Below are 16620 nucleotides of genomic sequence, written 5' to 3'. Positions count from 1 at the left end.
GGTGGCTGTCTCGTTCTCAAAGTAGTTGGATCACGGTTAGGGCATTGTGACGGGATATGACCAACCCCACACCTGTTGCATGTGCCAAAAACAGTGTTTTGATTAGAAGCCCAATTAAATTGATTACGGTTACCTCCTCCTTGATTTATGTTGTTGTAGTTCCTTCTTCCACGTCTAGAGTCACGTCCACGACCACGGTTATTTCCGGATCTGTTGGTGTAAAAGGATTGAGCAGGTTGTGCATGAATGGGCTGAACTTGAAGGCCAAGTCGTGACAAAAGTTGCTGAATAGAGTGTAGTTGATCCGGTTGAGGAGTGGACAAGAAATTGGATGTTACTGTAGTAGGTGGCGGCCCTGTAGTTGGCGGCACTATAGGTGATGGCACTGTGCAGATCAACAGAAGCAAGAGAGGCTTGATCGGCGCTGCTTGCCTTTGATCGACTTTTTTTTTTTATCGGTGTTTTTTTTTAGGGTATGCCGTATGGCTCTGATACCAAGTTGACTTTGGTAATCAGTAATTGTATTGTTATTGTATCCACGATTACAATAAGAGTATATATATATATATAATATATATATATATATATATATATATATATATATATATATATATATATATATACACTCATGACCCTCTAATATAATTATATAGATATCACACTATAATTGTCTAATATAATGGATCTAAAATTCAGTTTTTAGAAGTCACATAGATGAACATATTAGCATAATCTTGGGAATAACTTTAGATCATAGCAATGAATCAGCAAAAACCAAGAACAATGACAAAGTTAAAAAAAGTCTCATCTACCAATTCGGTGACACCAAAGTCTCAATATATTTCCCTGTTGGAGGAATATCAAACTCATCATCATAATTTGAGTATGACATCTCATTAATACGTCTCTCCGGATCCAGTTTGTAGACATGACACCCAGAATGCAAACAATATGTTATCCAATTCCCATTCCTCATCAAATGCACAGGCTTCTGAAAGCAATACAAACTCGGCAAAATCGGATAGCTTATAATCTCTGTCCAATCTCCATCTCCATCCATTCTCCACAACTTGGCACTCACCTCTACAGAATTTTCTTTATATATCACACACAAATAAATATCTCTATCATTATGTAGAAGCGTGAAATTCAAACAATCTCTTCTTCCAACTCCAAAACATGGAATTACTATCTTTCTGAACTTCTCTGTCTTCGTGTCAAACCTTATAATCGAATTAGACAGATGACCCATAGTTCTTCTCTTTCCTTGTTTTAAAAAATACACTTTATCATTATGTACAATACATTCCCCCCAACTTTCTGAAATCAGACAAGTTATACGTTTCAAGTGGCTAGTGTAAGAATCAAGCTTTCTCCATGAATCTGATTTCAACGAGTATATATAAGCACGGTGATGGAGGGTTACACATAAAAGTCTGTAGTCATCGTATGAATCACTGTAATACAACCCGTAGTAGCATTCTTTACGAGAATGGGATTTAGACAACTTCTTGTAGTCACCAGTTAGAGGATTCCATAATATTAGATCAGAGTAGTTATCATCGTAGTTACGTTTGGTTATGCCTACACAAACAAGTCCATTACAAGATGTTATAATCGTCATGTTTTCAGGGCTAACTTTGATTGGAAAAGGGCGACGGGGACTTAAACCGTTTTCAGGTGATTCACAATCGATGGTGTGGACGTTGCATGGTGTTGTGGTGGATAAGAGGAGAAGTTTGTGGTGGTTTTGACGGTGGTTTTTGGTGATGTGGTGGAGGTGGGAATTGATAAATTCAGGCGAACTTATGATTGAGTGCCATTTATTGGAAACGTACCTGAAACGGTGTAGAGATTCAGCCGGCAGTCTTGGTAATATGTTGCAGAATAGGATGTCAGGTGGAAGCTCCGTCGTGATCTTTTTATGGGGACGGTGGTGCTCCGTCATGGTTGTTTTGTAGGTATGAGAGGGTTTGGAGTTTTACTGTATTTATAGGTGTTTGTGACAACGGAGAAGAGGTTTATCTTTATTTGATTAGTATTATTATTTGATACATGGAAGGTGAGATAAAGGTGGAAGAAAATGTATATATATCTTAAATTTTTTGAAAAAAAATAGCAAATACAAAATCATGTTATGATTTGATTCTACGATTCTATTATTTTAGAGTTAAATTAGTTGAAAATTTTGATTTTATATTCAGTTTGTAAAAATGTTAACCCATCTTTTTAAATAATTTTAACTAAATCCGAATTCGTAAAATTAATCTTTTAAATAATTATAACAAAAAAAATTGTAAAATTTTAAAACTAGCTTTTCATAATCATTTTATAGATTTGATTTTTCCGTGTTCTTCAAGCACAAGTTATTTACTTCATGCACACGTTTTTTTTCTTTGACTTTCCTTTTACTTGCCTGTTGGTATTTCATATTTGTCACCGTTTAGGTTTCATGCACACGTTTAAGTTTTTGTCACCGTCTAGGTTTCCAAATACAGGTTTTTCATGCACTAAGTTATTGGTATTTGTCGTTTTTCTTAGAGTGAGATTTAATAGAGAATCATTATTTATATAGAATCAATGAACTAATCGTAATGAACCATTATTTAACCCGAAGGACATCACCCCAAACTCGTAATGAACATAACGAGTCCGGAATGCCGTCTTATGTATATCCTCCTTTCCGAACCTCATCTGGTGATAACACGAACGCAAATCAATATTGGAAAACAAGATGCACCCTGAAGCTGGTCAAATAAATCGTCGATCCTCAGGAGCAGATAACGGTTCATCACCGTTAGCTTATTCAACTCTCGGTTGTCGATGCACATCAGATGCGACCCATCCTTTTTCGTCACAAAAAATATCGGCGCTCCCCTTGGTGAACTACTCGGCCGAATAAATCCCTTGTCCAACAACTCCTACAGTTGTGTAGACAACTCTTGCATCTCTGGAGGTGCTAACCGATAAGGTGCTTTGGCTATCAGAGCCACACCTGGAACCAAGTCAATCTGAAACTTCACTTGCCTCTCCGCAGGTACTCCAGGAAAATCCCCCGGGAACACCTTCGGGTACTCCTAAACAATCGGTACATCACCCACATACACCTTACCCTTCTCTCGGGTATCCATCACATAAGCCACAAATCCAGAACAACCATGTTGAAGATAACGTCTGACCCTAGCCACTGAACAGAGAGTCGATCCATGTTGAACACCCTCTCCCTGAATCACTAACTCTGTGACATCCCCAAATTCAACGTCATTTTAAAAATTTTATTTATGCTTATTTAAAAATCAAAGTATCCGTTTTAAAGAATGATATTGCGGAATTTGTTCCCAGAAAACATGATAAAGATATTATCAAAACATTTTCGAATAAATGTATTTTGTTTATATTAAAACTTTGGGATGTCATCGTCAATACAGAAACATAAGCATAAACAGACCTTACATTCATTTACACTAATGATCTACTCCGTTAATCTCTCAGTGTAATGTAGCTGCGTATCGACACTTGTGATACAAATAAACTGAGTGAGTCATGTTGGGAAACCTGGTGAGTACATAGGGATTTCAATCCCACAATGTTATATATACATATATATATATATATATATATATATATATATATATATATATATGAACTCATAATATATATAATTTCACCTCATATAAGCAATTTTACCCCACCCCGTCGATCCTCACAACGACACACTACATATTCTCGAATATAAAATTAACAGCTTTACCTAATTTATACTCCCGGATCAGGTATGTCTAATCCATGCTCTTGGATCAATGACAAATGAATATGCCCACTCCATACTCTCGGACTAGGGACGAATGACTATGTCTAATCCATACTCTCGGATTAATGACAAATTTTAAAGTTCTACCCTCCGTGTATATCTCACTCGTACTCATAAGTAGATACTACCCAATATTCATCTTAATTAATTTAGGTTTACTATGTATCCTAAATCATTATATATCGTCAGAAATGCTCTTAACACGTATTTAAGGCAATATCAAATATTTCACACATAAACATATATTTAATACTTGTATTAAAATCATGTTCATGAAAGAAACTATGAACTCACTTGTTAAACCGACGACTCCAAACTCGGGCAGCGCTTCGCTTCTAACAATTTTATTTTCCTTCGACGAAACCTAGTATCATTATCACTAGATTTTAGTCTAATATTTATTGCGACTAATTATTAACTCAAGGTCTACGAGCTATATTGTTTTATAAGTGTTAAACAATACTTTTCAACTACTATGTATAGACAGGGGCTAGACATGAAACACCGGAGGGCAGGACCATTTTGGCATTTAAGCTGTTCTGAAATCCAACAACCCTATGCGACCCTTCAAACCAGATTCCCCGTACCGCGAGCAGTTAAAAGGTATTATAATAACACTTTGTATAATTTATAATACTTTGCATATATATTGTTTATAGGTTCATAATAACGATAATGAACTTAAACATAAGTTATACTTAAAGTAGGGTAAGCATAACTCACTTACAAGGGGGTTTAGCTAGGAGTCGAGCTCTGCAGGGGCAGAACTTTTGAGCCGAAAGCTCTTCTTCTCGGAGCCTTCTGGCGCTCCGGGACTCGCCTCTTGCACTTGGGAAGTGCTAGGGAATGGGAGGGGCTAAGAGAGGTAATTGAGAGAGAAATAATGGGAAAGGTGTGAAGAAGAATGAAGAATTGCGCATCTATTTATAGGCTGGAGGTTGCGCATACGCGGGGCGTACCTTCGGAGTACGCTGGGCGTACTCAGTACACTGGGCGTACTCAGTACACTGGGCGACCTCTAGAGGAAAATCCAACTTCCCGAATTTTATTAATATGATGTGATTATCCTTATCAAAATAGAAGATAATTGTCATTTATTAGTTAATTATTAACTTATATGATAAACTTTAATTATTTGAATTATTTGAATTATTTGAAAGAATTATCTTGCCATGGAGTTAGATTAGGTGAAAATTAGATAATCACAAATTAATTGTTTAATTAAATTATTTGAATTTTGATCTAGAAAGTTTTGAAAAGTTTCAAAACTTGCCCTCAAGTTTTGGAATTTAAATTTTGATTAGAAAGTTTAATTTTGAAATATTTAAATTCTAAACCCTAGAATTTTACAAGTTTAAAATTCAACCCTTATACTATTATAATATTATAAGAATAATGATTATATATATGTATAAGATTAATGCTAGTCTTACCGTTAGTAGGCCTCTATCACGAAGCCGATCTATAAGGGGGGGGGGGTATAAGGTTGTTGCCTGTAAAATGACAGTTTAATGGGTGTCCACTCTCACCCACCGCTTCCTTGATTGGTGGAGGGTCGTTAGCCGAACGGATAGGATAGGGAAACTAATTCCTCATTAAAAGTATAATGGTTAATAAAGTAACTAAATATTTTTATAAAATTCCCAATATTAGTTACTTTAGAAAAAATGTGAAAATGATGCTATTCCATGAAATTACACTTTGTACCCTTGCCAAGACGTTAGTGGAGCGTGTGTGGTTACAGGCACACTAATTTGGGTCTAGAAAAGGGGGCAAAGGGTGACTCGATGTTTGTCATAGATCAATGGAGCGTGTGTGGTTAACCGACATATTGATTGGGTGACTATAACATTGAGGGCATCAAGTACATTTGCATGGTTATTCACACCTTGTTTGCGATCCTCGATATCCTAGTCACAAACTTGAAGGGCATATTGAGATTTAAACATGCCATTGAAAAGTTCAATGAATCTCAAACGATCTATGAGTTTCAATACATTTAAAACTTAATTTTCTGTTTTGTTTTTCATGGTGGAAATTAGTGAATCGTTATTCACTTACCTTTAAATTATTTGCAATTTAGATTACGAAATCCCTCTTCTAAATTATGAATAATGTTGTTAGATCCTAGCCCTAATTTCTCATTTGGGTGTTTAATTGGGGATTCTTATCTAATCAAACTTTGTCTCTCTTCTTTTTCAGATGTCTACTTCAAACAACAACAACGCTTCTAGCTCGAACTCTTCCGACTCATTCTCACTCATGAATTTGTGTGGGAGGGTGATTTTCGATGGGACCGATTTCAATGATTGGATCCGCAACATTCGAATGGTTACCCGCTACGAGGACAAGGAGTATATCCTTGACAAGGAGTTGAAAGAAGTGAATGTCAACACTGCTACTCCTAAGGAGATCGCCGCCTTTGAGGCTCATGAGTGCGATGGTAGGAAAGTCCATTGCATCATGCTCGCGACTATGACTGCCAAACTCCAAAAGTCCTACGAGGACTTCTACCCCTATGAGATGCATCAGGATTTACTGGACAGGTACCACCAAAGTGCCAGGCAGGAGAGGTACGAGATTATCACTTCGATGATCACTACCAAGATGAGGGACGGAGAGTCCGTCACGGCCCACCTGCAGAAAATGCAGAGATATGTCAACCGCATGCTGAAGTTAAATGTTAACTTCGATGACATGAACAAGGAGGAGGTCACTTTGAGCAAGATTCAAGGCCTGTTGAGGACTGTTGAGAGCAACCTCAAGGACAAATCTGTTGCATCAACTCCTACTGTTGCTGCCCCAGTCTTGGCTATTAGGCAGGGGAAGGGTAAGAAGAGGAAGGCTCCTTCCAAGAGCCACCACAAGGGAAAGTCTCAAGATGGCACCTCATCTAGTGGAACCAAGGCTGGTTCAGCTGCGTCCTCCTCCAACCCGAAGGATGCAGAGTGCTACTACTGCCATGACAAAGGGCATTGGAAACTAAGCTCCCCGAAGTATCTGTAGGACATCAAGGATGGAAAGATAAAACCATCCTACGCAGGTACTTATACTATTCAATCTAATAACTCATCGCATGCTATTTCTTGGGTTCTCGATACAGGATGTGGTTTTCAAATTTGTTTTGATTTGCAGGGACTAAGAAGAAATAGAGATGTGGAACATGGGAAGATAAACTTGATCATGGGGAACAGAAAAGCGTCGCCTGTCACCAAGATTGGAGTTTACTATTTAGTGCTTAGTAGTGGGTTAGGACTAGAGTTGAATAATTGTTGCTATTCGCCAGAAATGGCAAGAAACATCATTTTTTTTCGAGGTTTACATAAACAAGGTTTTATATTTTCGTTTGATAATGAAAAGGGTTATATTAATGCTTTCTTTAATGGTGTTTTCTATTTTGAATCATTGCCTTGTAATAGAATATATGAAACTGTGATGGTTGTAGACAACTTAGGAAATGATGTGTTATATATCGATTCTTCCAATGATTTGGATAAAGCATGCTTGTGGCATTGTCGTCTTGGACATGTCAACAAGAAACGCATAGCCCAACTCCAAAAGGATGGAGTGTTGGAGTTGATGGGTTTTGAGCATTCTAACACTCCTAAGTGTACATGCAACCCTAAATACCTTGGATCTATGTTTTCTCTATTATACATGCAATTATGAACTTTCCAAGGTATTACCCTATCTAGCATACAATACTTGATACTTGGGTAATCAAATGGATAGAATACATACCTTTTTTTGATGTAGCTTGTCTCCATGAAGCTTGAGTGCCTAGTGCCCCCAAGTGTGACACCTCAAATGGTTCACACAACACCAAATGCACATGGAATGACTTGAGAGAAATGGAACACTCCTTGAAATCGTCTAGCCCTCATATTCACACATTAGTGCCCGATTTCTTGAGCCATGGGATTCTTTTATATGGTGGCTATTAGGGTTACACCATGTAACTCATAACTTTACCCATTCCTTATGCTCCATGGATTTTAACCTCCATGGAGTATCCATAGGTCACCCCATGGACTTAGTCCAACATAAGGAATCTTGGATCACAAGCCCACATATATAAGAATGAATGATTTACACAATCAACCCATATATTTAATTAGTCTCCTTTTGATCACTTAATTAATTCCAAATTAATTCTTGATCAATACTAATTAACTAACCTTATTAATATATTAGAACTTATAATATATTAACCAACCTTAAGTGTTATTTCTCTCATTATAGTCTATCCAAATGCATGATGCCATGCAACCCAAATGGACCATGCCAGGTCGGATCAAGTCTTACCAATTATAGTTATGGACTTAGACATTAATCCAACAGTCTCCCACTTGGATAAGTCTAAAACTATTATTGCGTATGACTTCAGGAACCGATCAGCAATCGTAGCTCTCAAAAGCTTCTGTCGAACTCTGACCTTGTCGATGAACTCTGACCTTTGTCAATGACTTGTCCATTAGATAAGGGATCATATATTCCTCCATTCTAGATATCATATGGACTGAGACATGGATTATCAATCATTCTCTCTGTCTATTTGTTGTTTCCCGATTTCCGATTCATGATGACTGACTGATTGAACAAATCAAATCAGTCCTGGCTTGGCCAAGCACTCACATGTATCATCTTTAAATCATCGAGGGGCCCACAGATATCGCTTTTATCCCGAAGGTAAAAGGAATGGATAAACTTCGACTCATATGGCTTGTTCTACTACTTGTTTAATCATACACAAAGGCACGTTTTATAACATCGAGTTACCGAATGCGTTTTCGTGCAATCAATGTACAACCAACTCATAGTAACAACTCATATCTCTAGGTTTGAAGAATATAAGATATTATCGTCTCATGATCACTCGTGATAAAATCCATGAAGTGATTCAAATGAGCGTGGGTTGAATCCAATACTCAGAACTTATGAGCACTCATGAGTGTTGTAGCACCACTTTGTCCACCAACTTGGACCTCTACAAACCAACCCATGACAGTCTTGATTCATATCTACTTCCAACATATGACCGACTGTGGATGGTTTGAATAACTTAATCATTCAGGAAGAGCGACTTAGTTATTCTGGAAGTCAAAACATGCAAAGTGAAACACAAGAATAAATGAATCAAATATGGTATCAAACCCTATGAATATAAATAAACACTTTTATTTATCACCATACTGATTACTCATTATTCATTGTTTCGGTTTTATCAACTTTATACTTGAATTAAAAACACTAGTTGTCCCATGCTCCAAGCATGTACACTATGTTTTTCTTAAACAATAGCTTTGCCATACACCAAGTATGCACTCTATGTTTGTCTATGATCCTTACTTTGTGAAATAAACCAATTGAACATAATTTCAATGATTCTAATTTCACACTCCCAAATCCTTATCGAAAAATGCGAGAATTTCAAATTCCTATCATTTATCGAAATCTGTTTAGATTTTAAACTTATATGCACTGACCCTCCTGTAATGAATATGTACAAAGTCACAAAGACTTGTCAACAGTCATTATAAGGTATTCCAATGGAGATCAACTCCATGGAAACTAAGTCTCATATTCAAAGTACATTGCTTTGGACATGCTTCTTGCATTAAGTTTTCTAATCTTACACAGATAACTTTCACCTATGGAGACAACTCCATATTCTCATTTTGACTATCACTTCTGAATAAGAGATGCCTCTTTTCAGAATATGTCAATATGGTCCTTCCAAAATTAGCACTATACTTCCAACTGTCCCTGAGCAACCAATCTTTGGTAAACCTCAAATTGTCCTCGACAATTGCTTAATCATTTTAGTCATATCCAATTCTAGACCTTTTCCCTTCTTAATGCCTCTGGGCATTTGGAAAAATTTAGAAATGACAAATATTATAGCACATGCAATCGATCCTGTACCCAAAACAAATGGTACACGATTCATGATGTCTCACATAAAGACATGATTCTAGACCAGTCTTTTGCTACAATATTTTTATTTGCCATGTTTTCAAAATTTGACTATGAAGAGGGATGCCGTAATCATAATCGAATTTTTAGAACGCAATATATAGAATTTCCTTAAGTTGAACCAATCCAACATGAAATTCATATATATATTCTTGACTAAAGATGATTAAGATCTCAATCTAAGCCTTTAGAACTGAAATGAAGTATATCCTCTCCCTTAATTATAGCAAAACAACTTTTTCAATCCCTGCAGCCTCACGAATTGAAACTTTTGTTTTCTATAATTAACATTGCTAACTTGCAATACTTATCATAATTATCATGCTCCCACTAACATGATGATTATCAGCATAATACTTATGCTCCCACTAGCTTTGACATGTATTCAGAAATTAGTGGACTTCTAGAAATCAATACTTTATTGACTTTCTTACCAAAGTTCAAATTTCTGATACTAGATTGCTTTGATAAGACTTTATCAAAATCATACACCTTATTGTAGATAGCCCACTGGTGTGTCTAAACAATTTAAGAACTATGAAAAGGGATGCCGTAATCATAGTCTCAATTGTTTAGACCTTTGCCATTTCTCATAAGTCCATGTTAGTGTGCCGGTTAACCACGCACGCTCCACTAACGACTTTGAGAACTGCAAATATCACAATTGCTATCTACTTAAAATCTACTTTGTGAAAGAATTTCCTCACCATCAATTTCATGAATCGGAGAGAAACCTTATGACACTTAGATTTTATGGTGTATGTGTTCTTATCCATGTGAATTTGTCAAACCATAATCACAAGACTAGGTTAGTGACAAATCCTAACTCATATGGATTGAACTTGTGCAATCTTAACCTCTTGCCACCTGGCAGCACAAGGGTCTGCCATTGCTTCCAAGTAGTTATGCAAACAATTGAGAACATGTAGAACTCAAATATTTATAGCCAACTTAACTGGAATGGGCACAAAAATGTCAACACGATAGGTTATAAACCTCTAGTTGTGTGCTAGTGATGAAATACAGGTTTTATTCTTGATTACTTCTTGAAACCCTTTCAGGATCTTTTAGACTCCCACTGTCTCCTTGACCTATAAGACTTTCTTGCCAAATATTCAAGAGATAGTGTGGATTCTAATCAAGACAAACACGTAACACAATTGGCCTAAGTTGGTCTCTGCTTTATCCAAAACATCACAACTTACCAAATTCAAATGTACAAGAGTAGAAAACCTTTTACTCTTACATTTCACTAGTGTTAATAAACCTTCTTTAAGATGTGTCACTCAAGTTACATTTGTGGTGGGCTTGATCAGTGCACAAGAATGTGTACTCGATCCCTTAGTCCTTTACTTGACTCACACATCCATGTGAACAAGTAATTAGTCTTAATTTTCCAATGCTTGAAAGTTCTCATTCATCATACTATACAACTTGCATGATTCTAAGTTTCGGTCCAATTGAAACTTGGGTGATGAGAAACTTTCTTTATTTGGTAAATTTAGACACTACCACAAATGAAAGAATCAAAACCATTTTCCTATATTACTAGCAATGGAATCATATAAACAACAATTTTTTTTCACAAATGCCATTGTAAGGATACTTAAAATAAATAAAATAAAAAATTTCCTTTTATTTTAAAAACTTTGCGGAAAAACTTATCCTTACAATCCATATGAAAACCTTGTTGTTATATATTCCTAAGCAATGTGTCATAACTCCTAAGTAACAACTTCAAAATTCTGATGCGATCGAAGTCCATCTTCGCGATCAGAAGCAACATATACTTCCTTTAAGCTTTCTCTCTTTTCTTTGATTCTTATAACATCAACATGTGACCCAGTCACATCATGTAGTAAGAATCTCCAAGTAGGAACTTAATAGAGTTAGACAATGGACTTTACCTGAAATAAAGTCAAACTCATTGACTTTACCATCCTTAGGTAAGTTTGGCAGCTTCATAACCAAAGTCCCTTCCTTTGGCAATAGAAACATATGGACCCTTAGGTAATAGTACATGAGACTATCTCAGACTTATCCTTTCTCTTTACCATTTGGTCAACCAAGTTGACTATGGCCAATCCCTTTCCATTGGGAAGAGAATGCTTTTCTGGATTTCCTGTGTCACTATTGTCCCTGTCCATAACAAGTAAGATCTTGAATATAAAGATTCACCGTCAATGCATTGTTGGTGTTGGATTGTGGGTTTCACTCAGCACGTGGTGTACGTATCGAAGATCATAAACACAGATTTTATGCGACCATAAACCTCAGTGGTAAAAGCTGAGAGTCTCAAGGATTACAGTGGTGAACCGAAAGTTGATGGAGAATGTAAGGAAGGAGGTTAAGGAACCGAAAGTACCTCTGCTATATAAACGTGACAAAGCAGAAAACTCTTAACTCATTTGAGAAGAATAAGGTAGCTCTTGACTTGAGTGAATTTAACAGCCTGATTGGGAAGAAACGATAGGTATAGATCGAATCATTAAGGCCTTGCTCTTAGTCTTAGAGGTTTCGGTCGACATGCAGCAGCATGCTTCTAGGGACATTTAACTAGTTCATATGAAAAGAATCATACTTGCCTTAGCTCCAAATTATGTTGCACTGAAGTACTTGGGACCTACTTAAAAATACAAGCAAACAAACAAACCACACAAACAAAACAAACAAAATAAAACAAAAAAACTTTTATAAAAATATTTTTGGAGTTTTGAAATTTTCTGAAAAATAATAAAAACAGAAAAATAAAAGAAAAAGTATTTTTGGATTTTTGAAGTTTTCTGAAAAATAATAAAAACAGAAAAATAAAAGAAAAAATATTTTTGGATTTTTGAAGTTTTCTGAAAAATAATAAAAACAGAAAAATAAAATAAAAGAAAAAATATTTTTGGATTTTTGAAGTTTTCTGAAAAATAATAAAAACAGAAAAATAAACCAAAAGAAATTAGCACAAAACAAAACAAAAATAATAATAATAATAATAATAAAAATGAAAGAGAAAATAGAGTAAGAAATAGATTTAAAAAAAAATAAACAAAATTTACAGCCGAAACCAAACCTTAAAAGAATGAAGCGAAATAAGCCGAGCGTTCGGTTCATTTCGGTTCCTTAAAATTTTGGAGCCGAAATAGACCAAGCATTCGGTTCATTTCGGTTCCCGAAAATTATGGAGCCGAAATAGACCGAGCGTTCGGTTCATTTCGGTTCCCGAGAAATCCGGAACCGAAATAGACCGAGCGTTCGCTCTATTTCGATTGTCTAATTTTTATAGAGAGATCTGAGGGTTCGGTACCGACTCAGCTTCCATCATTCCCAAACCTTGTAAAATTTTATTGAAGCTTGCTTCTGGTAAGGCTTTAGTGAATATGTCAGCCAGTTGATCAGAGGACCGAACGAAATGTACTTCCACGTTCCCATCTTCTACATGGTCCTTGATGAAATGGTATCTTAGTGCAATATGCTTTGTCTTTGAGTGTTGCACTGGATTGTGACATATTCTTATCGCACTTTTTGAGTCACAATAGAGAGGTATTTTCTTCATACTTAGTCTGTAGTCCCTTAGTTGGCTTTGTATCCATATCACTTGAGAGGTACAGGATGTTGCAGCTATATACTCAGCTTCGGCTGTTGAAAGAGACACACAGGTTTGCTTCTTGGACTGCCAGCTAACAAGTTTACCGTCAAGGAATTGACATCCACCAGTTGTGCTCTTTCGGTACAGACCACATCCTCCAAGATCGGCGTCAGAAAAGGCTTGAACAAAAAATCCAGATCTAGCCGGGTACCAAAGACCGAGAGAGGAGGTTCGCTTCTGATAACGAAAAATATTTTTCACTGCCACCATGTGAGGCTCTCTTGGATTTGCTTGAAACCTGGCACAATAACAAACAGAAAACATAATGTCTGGTCTACTAGCCGTTAGATACATAAGAGACCCTATCATTTGACGATAGAGTGTTACATCAACAGCCGGTTTTTCCAAAGACGGTGTTAACTTTGTGCCAAACGCCATAGGAACCTTCACTTTTGAATCTCCCGTCATACCGAACTTTGCCAGCAAGTTCTTCGTGTAGGCCTCCTGGTTGATAAAAATACCTTATGGTCCCTGTCTTATATTCAAACCAAGGAAAAAATTAATCGGACCCATTGCGCTCATTTCAAATTTAGTCTCCATCAACTTCCTGAATTCAGCCGTTAAGCTAGGATTCGTAGAGCCGAATATGATGTCATCGACATAAAACTGAACTATCATTAGATGTTCGCCTTCTTTCTTTCGGAAGAAGGTTAGGTCAACCGAACCTTGCTTGAATTTTGACATTTTAAGAAAGCGAGTAAAAGTTTCATACCAGGCCCTCGGTGCTTGCTTCAGACCATATACAGCTTTATCTAACACATAGCAATGATCAAGGTATTACTCGTTCACGAACCCAGGTGGTTGCTCAACATAGACCGTTTCTTCTAGTTCTCCATTCAAGAAAGCACATTTCACATCCATTTGGAAAACTTCGAAGTTTTTATGAGCAGCATATGCTAGAAAGATTCTAACTGATTCCAACCTTGCTACAGGAGCGAAGGTCTCCTCATAATCTATCCCTTCTTCTTGGAAATATCCCTTGACCACCAACCGAGCCTTATTGCGTATAACGTTCCCCTCTTTGTAAAACTTATTCCTGAAGACCCATTTTCAGCCGACCACCGAAGCATCCTTTGGAGTGGGAATCAATCTCCAAACTCGATTACGTTCAAACTCATGGAGTTCATCTTGCATAGCTTGTACCCAAATCAGCGTGATCAAGTGCAGCATTAACCGTCTTCGGTTCGACTTTGGATACAAACGAATTAAACAAACAGAATTCAACATTAGAGAATAATGCAGTTTGTTTCGCTTTCAATTGAGAACGTGTTAGAACCCGCTCAGATGATTCACCGATTATTTGTGCTTTGGGATGATCCTTAGTCCATTTCATTAGAGGAGGGTAATTTAGGTCATAGGCTAGATCCAACTCTGCATTTACCTCTTCTTCAAGTTCTGATTGATCACCTTCGTCATTTGTATTCTCTTTCTCCCCCTCAAATGGCGAAGCGTATCCCTTGTCAGGTTCAGAGTTTTCCTCCTCTGTTGGAGTTGGATTCTCCCCCTCGATTGGACTATCATTGGTTGGGATTGGAGTTGGATTCTCCCCCTCGACTGGACTTTGATTGGTTGGGGTTGGAGTTGGATTTTCCCCTTCGCGAGATAGATCGTTTGTCTTAGGTGCAGATGAACCCTCACCCTTGAACGTTGAGCTGTTGTTTGGAGGGTCAGTTGAGGGTTGACCACCAGTCAGTTTAGGAGGTTCATTTTCCATTTCTTTTGCAGCTTCATCAATGATCTTTTTCAGATTGTCGATTTTGTTGTCTGTTGCTTTCGCCTCTGAGTGTGCAGCCTTCTCTGGTTCATCAAATAGCCTTATGTACTCTTCAAACAGGTTGGAAATTGGAACCGAGACTTGTCCTGACTCAGGAAATATTTCCCCCAAGGCACTTTCGCTTCTTTGAACTTTCTTCATGTAGTTGTCATCAAAGGTTACATAGTATGTCTCTTCAATACGTTTGGAACGTTTGTTCAAAACTCCGTATGCCTTTGAAGTGAGTGAGTAGCCAAGAAAAATTCCCTCATCGGCTTTGACGTCAAACTTGTTTCGGTTCTCTTTGGAATTGAAAATGAAGCACCTTGAACCGAACACATGGAAAAATTCAACGTTGGGCTTTCAATTGTTCAGAATTTCATACGGAGTGATGGAGAATCGTTTGTTGAGTAAGGATCGGTTCTAAGTATAGCACGCGGTTGCAACTGCATCAGCCCAGAAGTATAGCGGAAGAGAAGCGAAGCTTAGCATGGTTCGGGCTGCCTCACATAAAGAACGGTTTCGTCTTTCAACAATCCCATTCTGTTGTGGTGTATAGGGGGCCGAGAAGTTGTGAGATATTCCCTTTTCAGCCAGAAAGTCCTCAAAATCTTTATTCTTGAATTCAAGCCCATTGTCGCTTCTGATATTCCTCACCAGCTTTCGCATCTGCACTTCCACTTGCTTGATGAACGTCTTCAACTTGGGAGTTGCGTCTGATTTCTGTTTAAGAAAGAAAACCCAGGTGAAGCGTGAAAAATCATCTACTATGACAAGAATGAACTTACTACCACCGAAGCTTTCCATAGCCGAAGGTCCACATAACTCAATATGTAGAAGTTCAAGAGCTTCAACAATCTTTGTATTGATGCGTGTAGGATGGCTCTTTCTGCTTTGTTTTCCCATCTCGCACATAGGTGTTCCTTATCAAACTTGAGAAGAGGAAGGCCTCAAACATGATCACCAAGCACCAACTTATTCATGTCTTTGAAGTTTAGGTGCGATAGGCGTCGATGCCACAACCAACTTTCATCAGTGTTCGCCTTTGACAGTAGGCATATTGCTGGTTTTCCTCGAATTGGGTTGAGATTTAAAGGATACATCTCTCCCTTGCGTTCAGACTTCAACAGAACCCTTTTAGATTGCTTCTCAATTATTTCTGATCCCTCATCATCGAATGAAACCTTCAAACCAGTTCCCACAACTAATTGTGATACACTGATGAGGTTATGCTGCAACCCTTCCACATAAGCTACTTTTTGAATCGAGAAGTCTCCGTTGGTTATCATTCCATATCCTTTGATTGTGCCATAAGAGTTATTTCCATAATTCACACATCCACCATCCTTAAGGGATCGAAACTCCCTCAGCTCTTCCTTCCTTCCTGTCATGTGACGCGAGCAACCACTGTCTATGTACCATTCGTCATCGAACTGCTCGTCA

The sequence above is a fragment of the Lactuca virosa genome, chromosome 5 (genome assembly GCF_052849685.1).
Source record: "Lactuca virosa cultivar CGN04683 chromosome 5, Lactuca_virosa_CGN04683_v6, whole genome shotgun sequence".
Lineage (NCBI taxonomy): Eukaryota > Viridiplantae > Streptophyta > Magnoliopsida > Asterales > Asteraceae > Lactuca > Lactuca virosa.
Note: the sequence above shows the minus strand (reverse complement) of the source record.